This window comes from Somniosus microcephalus, unplaced genomic scaffold (assembly GCF_052327205.1).
Source record: "Somniosus microcephalus isolate GS21.2 unplaced genomic scaffold, FLI_Smic_1.0 scaffold487, whole genome shotgun sequence".
NCBI lineage: Eukaryota > Metazoa > Chordata > Chondrichthyes > Squaliformes > Somniosidae > Somniosus > Somniosus microcephalus.
The window spans coordinates 19,629-38,004 of record NW_028225674.1 but is presented as its reverse complement, the minus strand read 5'-3'; the positions used below and the strand labels follow the sequence as shown (position 1 = coordinate 38,004).

Below are 18,376 nucleotides of genomic sequence, written 5' to 3'. Positions count from 1 at the left end.
CCGCTCCGACCCCCTAAACCCCACGCTGCCCTCACACACCCCGCTCCGACCCCCTAAACCCCACGCTGCCCTCACACACCCCGCTCCGACCCCCTAAACCCCACGCTGCCCTCACACACCCCGGTCCGAACCCCTAAACCCCACGCTGCCCTCACACACCCCGCTCCGACCCCCTAAACCCCACGCTGCCCTCACACACCCCGCTCCTACCCCCTAAACCCCACGCTGCCCTCACACACCCGCTCCGACCCCCTAAACCCCACGCTGCCCTCACACACCCCGCTCCGACCCCCTAAACCCCACGCTGCCCTCACACACCCCGCTCCGACCCCCTAAACCCCACGCTGCCCTCACACACCCGCTCCGACCCCCTAAACCCCACGCTGCCCTCACACACCCCGCTCCGACCCCCTAAACCCCACGCTGCCCTCACACACACCCGCTCCGACCCCCCTAAACCCCACGCTGCTCTCACACACCCCGCTCCGACCCCCTAAACCGCACGCTGCCCTCACACACCCGCTCCGACCCCCTAAACCCCACGCTGCCCTCACACACACCCGCTCCGACCCCCCTAAACCCCACGCTGCCCTCACACACCCGCTCCGACCCCCTAAACCCCACGCTGCCCTCACACACCCCGCTCCGACCCCCTAAACCCCACGCTGCACTCACACACCCCGCTCCGACCCCCCTAAACCCCACGCTGCCCTCACACACCCCGCTCCGACCCCCTAAACCCCACGCTGCCCTCACAGACCCCGCTCCGACCCCCTAAACCCCACGCTGCCCTCACACACCCGCTCCGACCCCCTAAACCCCACGCTGCCCTCACACACCCCGCTCCGACCCTCTAAACCCCACGCTGCCCTCACACACCCCGCTCCGACCCCCTAAACCCCACGCTGCCCTCACACACCCCGCTCCGACCCCCTAAACCCCACGCTGCCCTCACACACCCCGCTCCGACCCCTAAACCCCACGCTGCCCTCACACACCCCGCTCCGACCCCCTAAACCCCACGCTGCCCTCACACCCCGCTCCGACCCCCTAAACTCCACGCTGCCCTCACACGCCCCGCTCCGACCCCCTAAACCCTACGCTGCCCTCACACACCCCGCTCCGACCCCCTAAACCCCACGCGGCCCTCACACACCGCGCTCCGACCCCCTAAACCCCACACTGCCCTCACACACCCCGCTCCGACCCCACTAAACCCCACGCTGCCCTCACACGCCCCGCTCCGACCCCCTAAACTCCACGCTGCCCTCACACACCCGCTCCGACCCCCTCAACCCCACGCTGCCCTCACACACCCCGCTCCGACCCCCTAAACCCCACGCTGCTCTCAAACACCCGCTCCGACCCCCTAAACCCCACGCTGCCCTCACACACCCCGCTCCGACCCCCCTAAACCCCACGCTGCCCTCACACGCCCCGCTCCGACCCCCTAAACTCCACGCTGCCCTCACACACCTGCTCCGACCCCCTAAACCCCACGCTGCCCTCACACACCCCGCTCCGACCCCCTAAACCCCACGCTGCCCTCACACACCCGCTCCGACCCCCTAAACCCCACGCTGCTCTCACACACCCCGCTCCGACCCCCTAAACCCCACGCTGCCCTCACACACCCCGCTCCGACCCCCCTAAACCCCACGCTGCTCTCACACACCGCTCCGACCCCCTAAACCCCACGCTGCCCTCACACACCCGCTCCGACCCCCTAAACCCCACGCTGCCCTCACACACCCGCTCCGACCCCCTAAACCCCACGCTGCCCTCACACACCCGCTCCGACCCCCTAAACCCCACGCTGCCCTCACACACCGCTCCGACCCCCTAAACCCCACGCTGCCCTCACACACCCCGCTCCGACCCCCTAAACCCCACGCTGCCCTCACACACCCCGCACCGACCCCCTAAACCCCACGCTGCCCTCACACACCCCGCTCCGACCACCCTAAACCCCACGCTGCCCTCACACACCCGCTCCGACCCCCTAAACCCCACGCTGCCCTCACACACCCCGCTCCGAACCCCCTAAACCCCACACTGCCCTCACACACCCCGCTCCGACCCCCTAAACCCCACGCTGCCCTCACACACCCGCTCCGACCCCCTAAACCCCACGCTGCCCTCACACACCCCGCTCCGACCCCCTAAACCCCACGCTGCCCTCACACACCCCGCTCCGACCCCCGAAACCCCACGCTGCCCTCACACGCCCCGCTCCGACCCCCTAAACCCCACGCTGCCCTCACACACCCCGCTCCGACCCCCTAAACCCCACGCTGCCCTCACACACCCCGCTCCGACCCCCTGAACCCCACGCTGCCCTCACACACCCCGCTCCGACCCCCTAAACCCCACGCTGCCCTCACACGCCCCGCTCCGACCCCCTAAACCCCACGCTGCCCTCACACACCCCGCTCCGACCCCCTAAACCCCACGCTGCCCTCACACACCCCGCTCCGACCCCCTAAACCCCACGCTGCCCTCACACGCCCCGCTCCGACCCCCTAAACCCCACGCTGCCCTCACACACCCCGCTCCGACCCCCTAAACCCCACGCTGCCCTCACACACCCCGCTCCGACCCCCCTAAACCCCACGCTGCCCTCACACGCCCCGCTCCGACCCCCTAAACCCCACGCTGCTCTCACACACCCCGCTCCGACCCCCTAAACCCCACGCTGCCCTCACACACCCCGCTCCGACCCCCTGAACCCCACGCTGCCCTCACACACCCCGCTCCGACCCCCTAAACCCCACGCTGCCCTCACACGCCCCGCTCCGACACCCTAAACCCCACGCTGCCCTCACACACCCCGCTCCGACCCCTAAACCCCACGCTGCCCTCACACACCCTGCTCCGACCCCCTAAACCCCACGCTGCACTCACACACCCCGCTCCGACCCCCTAAACCCCACGCTGCCCTCACACGCCCCGCTCCGACCCCCTAAACCCCACGCTGCCCTCACACACCCCGCTCCGACCCCCTAAACCCCACGCTGCCCTCACACACCCCGCTCCGACCCCCTAAACCCCACGCTGCCCTCACACACCCCGCTCCGACCCCCTAAACCCCACGCTGCCCTCACACACCCGCTCCGACCCCCTAAACCCCACGCTGCCCTCACACACCCCGCTCCGACCCCCTAAACCCCACGCTGCCCTCACACACCCCGCTCCGACCCCCTAAACCCCACGCTGCCCTCACACACCCGCTCCGACCCCCTAAACCCCACGCTGCCCTCACACACCCCGCTCCGACCCCCTAAACCCCACGCTGCCCTCACACACCCCGCTCCGACCTCCTAAACCCCACGCTGCCCTCACACACCCGCTCCGACCCCCTAAACCCCACGCTGCACTCACACGCAGCTTCTCGGGGTTGTTCTCCTTGGAGCAGAGAAGGTTGAGAGGAGATTTGATCGAGGTATTCAAAATCATGAGAGGTCTGGACAGAGTAGATAGAGAAACTGTTCCCATTGACAGAAGGGTCGAGAACCAGAGGACACAGATTTAAGGTGATTGGCAGAAGAACCAAAGACGACATGAGGAAAAACTTTTTTACGCAGCGAGTGTTTTGGATCTGGAATGCACTGCCTGAAAGGGTGGTGGAGGCAGATTCAATCATGGCTTTCAAAGGGGAATTGGATAAGTATCTGAAGGAAAAGATTTGCATGGCTCCGGGGAAAGGGACTAGCTGAGTCAGCATGGGCTCGATGGGCCAATTGGCCGCCTTTCGTGCTGTAACCATTCTATGACACCACAGGTGATATCAGCCTGGGATTTGGGGAAGTTGTTTTTGCTGTTGTTTGGTTGGCTGACCTTGCTGCTTGTGTAAGAAAGTTTATTTAGTGATCGATTTAAACACAGGCTGATGTCAGTGCTCCTGCAAATATAGAGAGCGGTTAATTATTACTTTCAACTTCTGGCTGCAGTAAGTGCCTGAGAGTCATTTACTGAGGCTGGTTTTTCTGCCACGTTTAACAGCTCAAACCTTTAAAATAACCAAGTGTGGAGCAGTGAGCGAGAGGCTACAGTCTCGATACAGACAGGAGGCAGTCACTGTGGGGACACTCTCTCTGCAGGCATTGTACTGTGTACAGTCACAGCCTCAAATAATGGAATCAGCCTGCACCATTCTCCCCCGCCCCATCCCGCAGACACCGGTCCCGCAGACACCCACTCTCGCTGTGACACCGGTCCCGCAGACACCCACTCTCGCTGTGACACTGATCCCGCAGACACCCACTCTCGCTGTGACACCGGTCCCGCAGACACCCACTCTCGCTGTGACACTGATCCCGCAGACACCCACTCTCGCTGTGACACCGGTCCCGCAGACACCCACTCTCGCTGTGACACTGATCCCGCAGACACCCACTCTCGCTGTGACACGGATCCCGCAGACACCCACTCTCGCTGTGACACCGGTCCCGCAGACACTGATCCCGCAAACACCCACTCTCGCTGTGACACCGGTCCCGCAGACACCCACTCTCGCTGTGACACCGGTCCCGCAGACACCCACTCTCGCTGTGACACCGGTCCCGCAGACACCCACTCTCGCTGTGACACTGATCCCGCAGACACCCACTCTCGCTGTGACACGGATCCCGCAGACACCCACTCTCGCTGTGACACCGGTCCCGCAGACACCCACTCTCGCTGTGACACGGATCCCGCAGACACTGATCCCGCAAACACCCACTCTCGCTGTGACACCGGTCCCGCAGACACCCACTCTCGCTGTGACACCGGTCCCGCAGACACCCACTCTCGCTGTGACACGGATCCCGCAGACACCCACTCTCGCTGTGACACCGGTCCCGCAGACACCCACTCTCGCTGTGACACGGATCCCACAGACACTGATCCCGCAAACACCCACTCTCGCTGTGATACGGATCCCGCAGACACCCACTCTCGCTGTGACACGGATCCCGCAGACACTGATCCCGCAAACACCCACTCTCGCTGTGACATGGATCCCGCAGACACCCACTCTCGTTGTGACACCGGTCCCGCAGACACTGATCCCGCAAACACCCACTCTCGCTGTGACACGGATCCCGCAGACACCCACTCTCGCTGTGACACCGGTCCCGCAGACACCCACTCTCGCTGTGACACGTATCCCGCAGACACCCACTCTTGCTGTGACACCGGTCCCGCAGACACCCACTCTCGCTGTGACACCGGTCCCGCAGACACCCACTCTCGCTGTGACACTGATCCCGCAGACACCCACTCTCGCTGTGACACGGATCCCGCAGACACCCACTCTCGCTGTGACACGGATCCCGCAGACACCCACTCTCGCTGTGACACTGATCCCGCAGACACCCACTCTCGCTGTGACACCGGTCCCGCAGACACCCACTCTCGCTGTGACACTGATCCCGCAGACACTGATCCCGCAGACACCCACTCTTGCTGTGACACCGGTCCCGCAGACACCCACTCTCGCTGTGACACCGGTCCCGCAGACACCCACTCTCGCTGTGACACGGATCCCGCAGACACCCACTCTCGCTGTGACACCGGTCCCGCAGACACCCACTCTCGCTGTGACACCGGTCCCGCAGACACCCACTCTCGCTGTGACACTGATCCCGCAGACACCCACTCTCGCTGTGACACTGATCCCGCAGACACCCACTCTCGCTGTGACACGAGTCCCGCAGACACCCACTCTCGCTGTGGCACTGATCCCGCACCCACTCACTGTGACACTGATCCCGCAGACACTCACTCTCGCTGTGACACTGATCCCGCAGACACCCACTCTCGCTGTGACACGGATCCCGCAGACACCCACTCTCGCTGTGACACGGATCCCGCAGACACCCACTCTCGCTGTGACACCGATCCCGCAGACACCCACGCTCGCTGTGACACTGATCCCGCAGACACTGATCCCGCAGACACCCACTCTCGCTGTGACACCGATCCCGCAGACACCCACTCTCGCTGTGACACTGATCCCGCAGACACTGATCCCGCAGACACCCACTCTCGCTGCGACATTGGTACCGCATACACTGATCCCGATCCCGCAGACACCCACTCTCGCTGTGACACCGGTCCCGCAGACACCCACTCTCGCTGTGACACTGATCCCGCAGACACCGATCCCGCAGACACCCACTCTCGCTGTGACACTGATCCCGCAGACACCGGTCCCGCAGACACCCACTCTCGCTGTGACACGGATCCCGCAGACACCCACTCTCGCTGTGACACGGATCCCGCAGACACCCACTCTCGCTGTGACACTGATCCCGCAGACACCCACTCTCGTTGTGACACTGATCCCGCAGACACCCACTCTCGCTGTGACACTGATCCCGCAGACACCCACTCTCGCTGTGACACTGATCCCGCAGACACCCACTCTCGCTGTGACACGGATCCCGCAGACACCCACTCTCGCTATGACACTGATCCCGCAGACACCCACTCTCGCTGTGACACTGATCCCGCAGACACCCACTCTCGCTGTGACACGGATCCCGCAGACACCCACTCTCGTTGTGACACGGATCCCGCAGACACCCACTCTCGCTATGACACTGATCCCGCAGACACCCACTCTCGCAGTGACACGGATCCCGCAGACACCCACTCTCGCTGTGACACTGATCCCGCAGACACCCACTCTCGCTGTGACACTGATCCCGCAGACACCCACTCTCGCTGTGACACGGATCCCGCAGACACCCACTCTCGCTGTGACACTGATCCCGCAGACACCCACTCTCGCTGTGACACGGATCCCGCAGACACCCACTCTCGCTGTGACACTGATCCCACAGGTGCCAACTCTCCTGCTACAGACATCGTTCGTGGCTCAGTGGGTGGCACTCTCGCCCCACACCAGAGACTTAAGTACATAATCCAGGCCGACAGTCCCAGTGCAGTACTGGGAGAGCGCCGCACTGTCAGAGGGGCAGTACTGAGGGAGCGCCGCACTGTCGGAGGGGCAGTACTGAGGGAGCGCTGCACTGTCGGAGGGGCAGTACTGAGGGAGCGCCGCACTGTCGGAGGGGCAGTACTGAGGGAACACTGCACCGTCGGAGGGGCAGTACTGAGGGAACGCTGCAATGTCGGAGGGGCAGTGCTGAGGGAGCGCTGTACTGTCGGAGGGACAGTACTGAGGGAGCAGTGAACTGTCGGAGGGGCAGTAGTGAGGGAGCGCTAAACTATCGGAGGGGCAGTACTGAGGGAGCGCCGCACTGTCGGAGGGGCAGTACTGAGGGTGCGCCGCACTGTCGGAGGGGCAGTACTGAGGGAGCGCTGCACTGTCGGAGGGACAGTACTGAGGGAGCACTGAACTGTCGGAGGGGCAGTACTGAGGGAGCACTGCACTGTCGGAGGGGCAGTACTGAGGGAGCACTGCACTGTCGGAGGGGCAGTACTGAGGGAGCGCTGCACTGTCGGAGGGTCAGAACTGAGGGAGCGCCGCACTGTCGGAGGGGCAGTACTGAGGGAGCGCTGCACTGTCGGAGGGGCAGTACTGAGGGAGCGCCGCACTGTCGGAGGGGCAGTACTGAGGGAGCACTGCACTGTCGGAGGGGCAGTACTGAGGGAATGCTGCACTGTCGGAGGGGCAGTACTGAGGGAGCACTGCACTGTCGGAGGGGCAGTACTGAGGGAATGCTGCACTGTCGGAGGGGCAGTACTGAGGGAGCGCTGCACTGTCGGAGGGGCAGTACTGAGGGAGCGCCGCACTGTCGGAGGGGCAGTACTGAGGGAGCACTGCACTGTCGGAGGGGCAGTACTGAGGGAATGCTGCACTGTCGGAGGGGCAGTACTGAGGGAATGCTGCACTGTCGGAGGGGCAGTACTGAGAGAATGCTGCACTGTCGGAGGGGCTTGTAGAAAGGGCATAAAAAAATTAACTGAGAAAACGAGGAAAAGGAATAAAGATCAACACTCCAAATAACTGGATTCAGGATTGCGTGTTATGTACATGAATGCGCCAATCATAGGAAACAAAATTGGAGAATTAAAAACATTAATAACTATGGAGATAAGATAGAGTGGGTTGGAATGGACACCTGGTTGAGGTTTGAACAGGACTGAGAAATTTAATATTGCTGGTTATAACATGTTCAAGAGAGATAGGGAGGGTAAAAGGGATGGGGTAGGAATGTTAGTGAGGGTACCTATCCCACTGCGTTTTTAAAAAATTCATTCATGGGATGTGGGTGTCGCTGGCAAGGCCAGCATTTATTGCCCATGAACCGCTGCAGTCCGTGTGGTGAAGGTGCTCCCAGTGCTGTTAGGGAGGGAATTCCACGATTTTGACCCAGCGACGATGAAGGATCGGCGATATACTTCGAAGTCAGATGGTGTGTGACTTGGAGGGGAACTTGGAGGTGGTGGTGTTCCCATGCACCTGCAGCCCTTGTCCTTCTAGGTGGAAGAGGTCGCGGGTTTGGGAGGTGCTGCCGAAGAAGCCTTGGTGAGTTGCTGCAGTGCATCTTGTAGATGGTACACACTGCAGCCACGGTGCGCCGGTGGTGGAGGGAGTGAATGTTTAAGGTGGTGGATGGAGTGCCAATCAAGCGGACTGCTTTGTCCTGGATGGTGTCGAGCTTCTTGAGTGTTGTTGGAGCTGCACTCATCCAGGCAAGTGGAGAGTATTCCATCACACTCCTGACTTGTGCCCTGTAGATGGTGGAAAGGCTTTGGGGAGTCAGGAGGTGAGTCAGTCACCACAGAATACCCAGCCTCTGACCTGCTCTTGTTGCCACAGTATTTATGTGGCTGGTCCAGTTAAGTTTCTGGTCAATGGTGACCCCCAGGATGTTGATGGTGGGGGATTCGACAATGGTAATGTCATCAACTGTCAATGGGAGGTGGTTAGGAGACTCTTGCTTGTTGGAGATAGTCATTGCCTGGCACTTGTGTGGCGCGAATGTTACCTGCCACTTACCAGCCCAAGCCTGAATGTCGTCCAGGTCTTGCTGCATGCGGGCATGGACTGCTTCATTATCTGAAGAGTTGCGAATGGCGCTGAACACTGTGCAGTCATCAGCAAACATCTCCACTTCTGACCTTATGTTGGAGGGAAGGTCATTGATGAAGCAGCTGAAGATGGTTGGGCCGAGGACACTGCCCGGAGGAACTCCTGCAGCGATGTCCTGGGGCAGAGATGACTGACCTCCAACAACCACAACCATCTTCCTTTGTGCTCGGTATGACTCCAGCCGGTGGAGAGTTTTCCTCCCCGATTTCCATTGACCTCAGTTTTACTCGGGCTCCATGATGTCACACTCAGTCAAATGCTGCCTTGATGTCGAGGGCAGTCACTCTCACCTCGCTTTTAGAATGCAAGGATGGCCTATGGGACTAATATAGAACCATATGGAGTTCAAAATTGGAAGGGAAATGGTGCAATTCTCTGAGTCAGAAGTTCGTGGGTTCAAGCTCCATTCCAGAAACTTGAGCCCGTGATCTATGGCATTACCATTGTCGAACCCCCACCATCGACACAAACAATAAGATAGAAGGGGAGAACTGCAGACAGTTCCGAGAAATACGGAAGACAAGACAATAATATTGGGTGATGTAACTATCTCAAGATAGACTGATTAAAGCTAATAATTTGGTCTCAGAATGGCTCCAGGACTTATTTCTTAGATCTGCTTCTAATCCAATAAGAACTAGAGTTTACCTGACCGACACCCCTGCTACTGGACTCCGTATCGAGTGTGTCCACCACTAGCGCACCGTGACTGCAGTGTACTCCATCAGCAGGAATCTCTGCACCAACTCACCAAGGTTACTTCAGCAGCACTGCCTCCCCAATCTACTCAAGAAAGAAAGGACTTGCATTTTCACAACCCCTTTCATGACCTCAGGACATCCCAAAGTGCTTTACAGCCAATGAGATACTTTTGAAGTGTAGTCACTGTTGTAATGTAGGAAACACGGCAGCCATTTAGCACACAGCAAGATCCCACAAACAGCAATAAAAAACGATCAGATGATTTGCTTTAGATGTTGGACACCGGGGAGAACTCCCGCACTCTTCTTCAAATATTGGCCGTGGAATGTTTTACATCCACCTGAGGGCAGTCGGGATCGGTTTAACGTCTCATCCGAAAATCGGCCCCTCTGACAATGCAGCGCTCCCTCAGTACTGCCCCTCCGACAGTGCGGCGCTCCCTCAGTACGGCCCCTCCGACAGTGCAGCACTCCCTCAGTACTGCCCCTCTGACAGTGCAGCAATCCCTCAGTACTGCCCCTCCGACAGTGCAGCGCTCCCTCAGTACTGCTCCTCCGACAGTGCAGCATTCCCTCAGTACTGCCCCTCCGACAGTGCGGCGCTCCCTCAGTACTGCCCCTCCGACAGTGCAGCGCTCCCTCAGTACTGCTCCTCCGACAGTGCAGCGCTCCCTCAGTACTGCCCCGCCGACAGTGCGGCGCTCCCTCAGTACGGCCCCTCCGACAGTGCAGCACTCCCTCAGTACTGCCCCTCCGACAGTGCGGCGCTCCCTCAGTACTGCCCCTCCGACAGTGCGGCACTCCCTCAGTACTGCCCCTCCGACAGTGCGGCACTCCCTCAGTACTGCCCCTCCGACAGTGCAGCACTCCCTCAGTAGTGCCCCTCCGACAGTGCAGCAATCCCTCAGTACTGCCCCTCCAACAGTTCGGCGCTCCCTCAGTACTGCCCCTCCGACAGTGCGGCACTCCCTCAGTACTGCCCCTCCGACAGTGCAGCGCTCCCTCAGTACTGCCCCTCCGACAGTACAGCGCTCCCTCAGTACTGCCCCTCCGACAGTACAGCGCTCCCTCAGTACTGCCCCTCCGACAGTACAGCGCTCCCTCAGTACTGCCCCTCCGACTGTGCAGCGCTCCCTCAGTACTGCCCCTCCGACAGTGCAGCGCTCCCTCAGTACTGCCCCTCCGACAGTGCAGCAATCCCTCAGTACTGCCCCTCCGACAGTGCAGCACTCCCTCAGTACTGCCCCTCCGACAGTGCAGCAATCCCTCAGTACTGCCCCTCCGACAGTGCAGCAATCCCTCAGTACTGCCCCTCCGACAGTGCGGCGCTCCCTCAGTACTGCCCCTCCAACATTGCAGCACTCCCTCAGTACTGCCCCTCCGACAGTGCGGCGCTCCCTCAGTACTGCCCCTCCGACAGTGCGGCGCTCCCTCAGTACTGCCCCTCCGACAGTGCAGCACTCCCTCAGTACTGCCCCTCCGACAGTGCAGCAGTCCCTCAGTACTGCCCCTCCGACAGTGCAGCACTCCCTCAGTACTGCCCCTCCGACAGTGCAGCACCCACTCAGTACTGCCCCTCCGACAGTGCGGCGCTCCCTCAGTACTGCCCCTCTGACATTGCAGCGCTCCCTCAGTACTGCCCCTCCGACAGTGCGGCGCTCCCTCAGTACTGCCCCTCCGACAGTGCGGCGCTCCCTCAGTACTGCCCCTCCGACAGTGCGGCGCTCCCTCAGTACTGTCTCTCCGACGTGCGGCGCTCCCTCAGTACTGCCCCTCCGACAGTGCGGCGCTCCCTCAGTACTGCCCCTCCGACAGTGCGGCGCTCCCTCAGTACTGCCCCTCCGACAGTGCGGCGCTCCCTCAGTACTGTCTCTCCGACAGTGCGGCGCTCCCTCAGTACTGCCCCTCCGACAGTGCGGCGCTCCCTCAGTACTGCCCCTCCGACAGTGCGGCGCTCCCTCAGTACTGCCCCTCCGACAGTGCGGCGCTCCCTCAGTACTGTCTCTCCGACAGTGCGGCGCTGCCTCAGCACTGCCCCTCCGACAGTGCAGCGCTCCCTCAGTACTGCCCCTCCGACAGTGCGGCGCTCCCTCAGTACTGCCCCTCCGACAGTGCGGCGCTCCCTCAGTACTGCCCCTCCAACAGTGCAGCGCTCCCTCAGTACTGCCCCTCCGACAGTGCAGCACCCCCTCTGTACTGACCCTCCGACAGTGCAGCACCCCCTCAGTACTGACCCTCTGACAGTGCGGCACTCCCTCAGTACTGCACTGGGAGTGTCGGCCTAGATTATGGGCTCAGGTTTCTGGAGTGGGATTTGAACCCTCGACTTTCTGACTCGGTGGTGTGAGTGCTGCCCACTGAGCCACTGCTGACACCAAGAAGGACAAGGGCAGCATTGCTGTGGGAACACCACCAGCTCCAAGTTCCCCTCCAAGTCGAACACCATCCTGACTTGGAAATATATCGCCGATCCTTCATCGTCGCTGGGTTACAATCCTGGAACTCCCTCCGTAACAGCACTGTGGGAGCACCTTCACCACACGGACTGCAGCGGTTCAAGAAGGCGGCTCACCACCACCTTCTCGAGGGCAACTAGGGATGGGCAATAAATGCTGGCCTTGCCAGCGACGCCCACATCCCGAGAATGAATTTAAAACAGGAAAGTATTGCTTATTTATTTGCGCGAAATTTCAATGAGGCAAATAACTGATGTCAGAGTTGGAGAATTGGGAAATAGTGAGCACATCAGAGTTAGGATCAACATAAGGCAAGGATGATGGTGTCAAGGATAACGGAGCTAGACAGGTTAAAGGAAAAGTTCAGTGAGATAAGATCAGGTCCAAACTGAACAGAACTGGACAGAAAGATTAGCGACAGGTCATTGCATCAGCAGCAGTTCAAATCCGAGAGAGAGAGAGAGCGAGCGATGGAACAAAATAAATATATTCACACAAGGTGAAGCAGGGGTGCAGCAAAGAGAGAGATTAGAACTGAAACTTCAAATGGGCCGTTGATGAAGTTCAGCTTTACGATGTAAAGATAACTGTGAGGAATATAGACAGGCTGGTGTGGAGGGAGATTAGAAGGGCTAATGGGGAATATGAAAGAAGGCTAGCAGGTCATTTTAATACAACAGTGAGGGCTTTCTAAGCATATAAAAAGTAAAAGAATATTTAGTGAGAGGGTTGAACCACTCAGGGAGAAAGGGGGAGTCCAATTGTAAAGAATACAAAAGAACAACAATGGTATTAAATAAATAAGCAAAATACTGCGGATGCTGGAAATCTGAAATAAAAACAGAAAATGCTGGAAATACTCAGCAGGTCAGGCAGCATCGATGGAGAGAGAGAGAGTTAACGTTTCAGGTCGAGGACCTTTCGTCAGAACAAGAACAACAACAACAACTTGTATTTCTATAGCGCCTTTAACGTAGTAAAACGCCCCACGGCGCTGCACAGGAGGATTTAAGACAAAAATTTGACACCAAGCCACATGCGGATAAATCAGGGCAGGTGACCAAAAGCTTGGTCAAAGAGGGAGGTTTTAAGGAGTGTCTTAAAGGAGGAAAGGGAGGAGAGAGAGGCGGAGAGGTTTCGGCAGGGAATTCCAGAGCTTAGGGCCTCGGCAACAGAAGGCACGGCCACCAATGGTTGAGCGATTATAATCAGGGATCCTCAAGAGGGCAGAATTAGAGGAGCACAGATATCTCGGGGGATTGTGGGACTGGAGGAGGTTACAGAGATAGGAAGGGGCGAGGTCATGGAGGGATTTGAAAACAAGGATGAGAATTTTGAAATTGAGGCGCTGCTTAACCGGGAGCCAATGTAGGTCAGCGAGCACAGGGGTGATGGGTGAACGGGACTTGGGGCGAATTAGGACACGGGCAGCCGAGTTTTGGATGACCTCAAGTTTACGTAGGGTGGAATGTGGGAGGCCAGCCAGGAGTGCATTGGAATAGTCAAGTCTGGAGGTAACAAAGGCATGGATGAGGGTTTCAGCAGCAGATGAGCTGAGGCGGGGCGGAGACGGGCGATGTTACGGAGGTGGAAGTAGGCGGTCTTAGTTATGCTGCATATGTGTGGTCGGAAGCTCATTTCAGGGTGAAATATGACACCAAGGTAGTGAACAGTGTGGTTCAGCCTCAGACAGATGTTAGGGAGAGGGATGGAGTCAGTGGGTAGGGAACAGAGTTTGTGGTGAGGACCGAAAACAATGGCTTCGGTTTTCCCAATGTTTAATTGAAGAAATGTTTTGCTCATCCAGAACTGGATGTCGGACAAGCAGTCCGACAATTTAGATACCATGGCAGGGTCGAGAGAAGTGGTAGTGAGGTCGAGCTGGGTGTCGTCAGCGTACATGCGGAAACTGAGGCTGTGTTTTCAGATGATGTCACTGAGGGGCAACATGTAGATGAGGAATCGGAGGGGCCAAGGATAGATCCTTGGGGGACTCCAGAGGTAACAGTGCGGGAGCGGGAAGAGAAGCCGTTGCAGGTGATTCTCTGGCTATGATTAGATAGATAAGAATGGAACCAGGCGAGTGCAGTCCCACCCAGCTGGACGACGGTGGAGAAGGATGGAGTGGTGAACCGTGTCAAAGGCTGCAGACAGGTCAGCAATATCAGCTAACATGGGAGCCAGAAAAGGAAGTTGGGTGGTCAGCAGTTTGGTGGGAATAGGGTCAAGGGAGCTGGAGGTGGGTCTCGTGGACAAGATGAGCGCGGAGAGGTCATGAGGGGAGATCAGAGAGAAACTGGAGAAAGATGTGAGTTCAGGGCGAGGACGGGGGAACTTTAGAGGAAGTTTGGCCCAGTGGGCTCGGGGAAGGAAGGGAAGTGGCAGAGGCAGCTGAACAGATGGTCTCAATCTTAGATACAAAGAAGTCCATGAGCTCCTCACACTTGTTGTTGGAGGTGAGGGTGGAGGAGACAGGGGAGAGGAGTTTAAGAAGACGGTTAGCAGTGGAGAATAGCAGCCGGGGTTTATCTTTGCATTCCAGAATGATTATGGAATAGTGAGCAATTTTGGCAGACGAGGGCAGGGTCTGATAATGCTTTATGTGGTCCAGCCTGATCTGGCGGTGAATGGCTAAATCAGTTGTCCGCCATATCCGTTCAAGTCTGCATCCCTTGGACTTAAGGGGGCGAAGATAAGGACCGTACCAGGGGAAACGGCCAGGGTGAGAGAGGGTAGTTGTTTTAGTAGGGACTAGGGCATCAAAGATAGTGGTGAGGGTGTGGTTGAGCAGATCGGTAGCTGCAGAAATGTCATGGTGAATGGAGGGCCAGACGTTGGACAGTTGGGATTTCATAAGTGCAGTTGTAAGAGAGTTGGGAGAGAGTTTTTTCCAGGGGCGGACACAGAAGGAAGTAGGGTTGGTGGGGTGGGTGGAAGGGGGATGTGGGTGGAGAGCGATACAAGGAAATGGTCAGAGATGGCCTTATCTGCAATTGACACGATGGGAGTAGCGAGGCCACGAGAGGTGGCAAGATCGAGGAGGTGGCCGTGAATATGGGTTGGGGAGTTTACATGGAGGGAGCGATTAAGGGAGGATAGGAGACTAGTGAACTCAGAGGAGAGGAGCATGATGAATTGAGATGGAGGTTGAAATCACCGAGGATGAGAAGTCATTCGGTGCAGAGGCTGAGGGAGGAGAGCAGTGAAGATATCTCAGTAATATTTTTATGGTATGTGTGTGGGCGGTAAAGAACAAGATTTGGTGATGAGAGCCACACCGCCACCACGGCGGTCTGAGCGGAGCAAGTGGTGGAAGGTATTGCCAGGTGGGGAAGTTTCATTTAAGGGTAAGGTGTCATCACCTCTCAACCAGGTTTCTGTCAGGGAAGTTCCCTCCCTAACAGCACTGTGTGAGTACCTTCACTACACGGACTGCAGCACCATCTTCTCAAGGGCAATTGGGGATAGACAATCAATGCTGGCCTTGCCAGTGATGCCCACATCCCAAGATTGAATTTTAGAAACTGATGGGCTAATGGCCTCTTCTCATTGCCACTTTCTGATGTTCCTGATGCAGGTATGACCAACGTTTGTTCACAGGTTGTATCTATGAGTGTACACAGGTTTGTACAGTGACTCTGTACCGGTTCGTTATGGTATAATGTAAGATAAGATAAGGTTTAGCATCCATAGCTCATAGGTACAGTATATTTCTATACAGTGCAGGTATAACATAAGAACATAAGAAGTAGGAGCAGGAGTTGGCCATTCGGCCCCTCTAGCCTGCTCCGCCATTTAATGACATCATGGCTGATCTGATCTTGGCTCAGCTCCATTTCCCTGCCCGCTCCCCATAACCCTTCACTCACTTATTGTTCAAAAATCTGTCCATCTCCACCTTAAATGTATTTAATGACCCAGCCGCCACAGCTCTCTGGGGCAGAGAATTCCACAGATTCACAACCCTCTGAGAAGAAATTCCTCCTCATCTCGGTTTTAAAAGGGCGACCCCTTATTCTGAAACTATGCCCCCTAGTTCTAGATTTCCCCACAAGGGGAAATATCCCCTCAGCATCTACCCTGTCCAACCCCCTCAGTATCTTATATGTTTCAATAAGATCCCCTCTCATCCTTCTAAATTCCAATGAGTATAGGCCCAACCTGCTCAACCTTTCTTCATAAGACAACCCCTTCATCCCAGGAATCAACCTCGTGAACCTTCTCTGAACTGCCTCCAACGCAAGTATATCCCTCCTTAAATAAGGAGACCAAAACTGTACGCAGTACTCCAGGTGTGGTCTCACCAACGCCCTGTACAGTTGTAGCAGGACTTCCCTACTTTTATACTCCATCCCCCTTGAAATAAAGGCCAACACTCCATTTGCCTTCCTGATTACTTGCTCTACCTGCTTACTAACTTTTTGTGTTTCATGCACAAGGACCCCCAGGTCCCTCTGAACTGCAGCATTCTATAATCTCTCTCCATTTAAATAATAATTTGCTTTTTTATTTTTCTTACCAAGTGGATAACCTCGCACTTTCCCACATTATACTCATCTGCCAAATATTTGCCCACTCACTTGGCCTGTCTCTATCCCTTTGCAGACTCTGTGTCCTCCTCACAATTTGCTTTCCCACCTATCTTTGTATCATCAGCAAATTTGACTACTTTACACTCGGTCCCTTCATCCAAGTCATTAATGTAGATTGTAAATAGTTGAGGCCCTAGCACTGATCCCTGCGGCACCCCACTAGTTACCGTTTGCCAACCGGAAAGTGACCCATTTATCCCGACTCTGCTTTCTGTTAGTTAGCCAATCCTCTATCCATGCTAATATATTACCCCCAACCCCGTGAGCTCTTATCTTATGCAGTAACCTATTATGTGGCACCTTAACGAATGCCTTCTGGAAATCCAAATACACCATATCTACTGGTTCCCCTTTATCCACCCTGCTCATTACATCCTCAAAGAACTCCAGCAAATTTGTCAAGCATGATTTCCCTTTCATAGAAACATAGAAAATAGGAGCAGGAGTAGGCCATTCGGCCCTTCGAGCCTGTTCCACCATTCAATGCGATCATGGCCGATGATCCAAATTCAGTGCCCTGTCCCTGCCTTCTCCCCATATCCCTTGATCCCTTTAGCCTTAAGAAATATATCTAACTCCTTCTTGAATATATTTAATGAATTGGCCTCAACTGCCTTGTGTGGTAGAGAATTCCACAGGTTCACCACTCTCTGGGTGAAGAAATTCCTCCTCATCTCTGTCCTAAATGGCTTACCCCTTATCCTTAGACTGTGACCCCTGGTTCTGGACTTCCCCGCCATCGGGAACATCCTTCCTTCATCTAGTCTGTCTAGTCCTGTTAGAATTTTGTAAGTTTCAATGAGATCCCCTCTCATTCTTCTAAACTCTAGCAAATATAAGCCCAATCGACCCAATCTCTCCTCATACGTCATTCCTGCCATCCCAGGTATCAGTCTGGTGAATCTTCACTGCACTCCCTCCATGGCAAGAACATCCTTCCTCAGATAAGGCGACCAAAACTGCACACAACACTCAAGATGTGGTCTCACCAAGGCCCTGTACAACTGCAGCAAGACATCCTTGCTCCTGTACTCGAACCCTCTCGCTATGAAGGCCAACATACCATTTGCCTTCTTAACCGCCTGCTGCACCTGCATGCTTACCTTTAGCGACTGGTGCACAAGGACACCCAGGTCTTGTTGCACTGCCCCTTCTCCCAATCTATTGCCGTTCAGATAATAATCTGCCTTCCTGTTTTTGCCACCAAAGTGGATAACCTCGCACTTATCCACATTATACTGCATCTGCCCAATCACCCAACCTGTCCAAATCATACTGGAGTTTCTCGGCATCCTCCTAACACACACGCCCACCCAGCTTTGTGTCAGCTGCAAACTTGGAGATACATCTAGTTCCCTCGTCTAGATCATTTATATATATTGTGAATAGCTGGGGTCCGAGGACTGATCCCTGTGGTACCCCACTAGTCACTGCCTGCCACTCGGAAAAAGACCCGTTTATTCCAACTCTTTGCTTCCTGTCTGCCAACCAGTTCTCTATCCAAGGCAGTACCTTGCCCCCAATCCCATGTGCCTTAATCTTACACGCTAATCTCTTATGCGGGACCTTATCGAAAGC

At 56.8% G+C, this 18,376-nt stretch overlaps 1 protein-coding gene across 4 annotated transcripts in view; it reads right to left on the bottom strand.

The window, feature by feature from the left end:
- The window catches only part of sardh (sarcosine dehydrogenase), a 157,209-nt gene that overhangs the window by 126,102 nt on the left and 12,731 nt on the right, over positions 1-18,376 (bottom strand). The gene's annotated exons all lie outside the window — the stretch shown is intronic.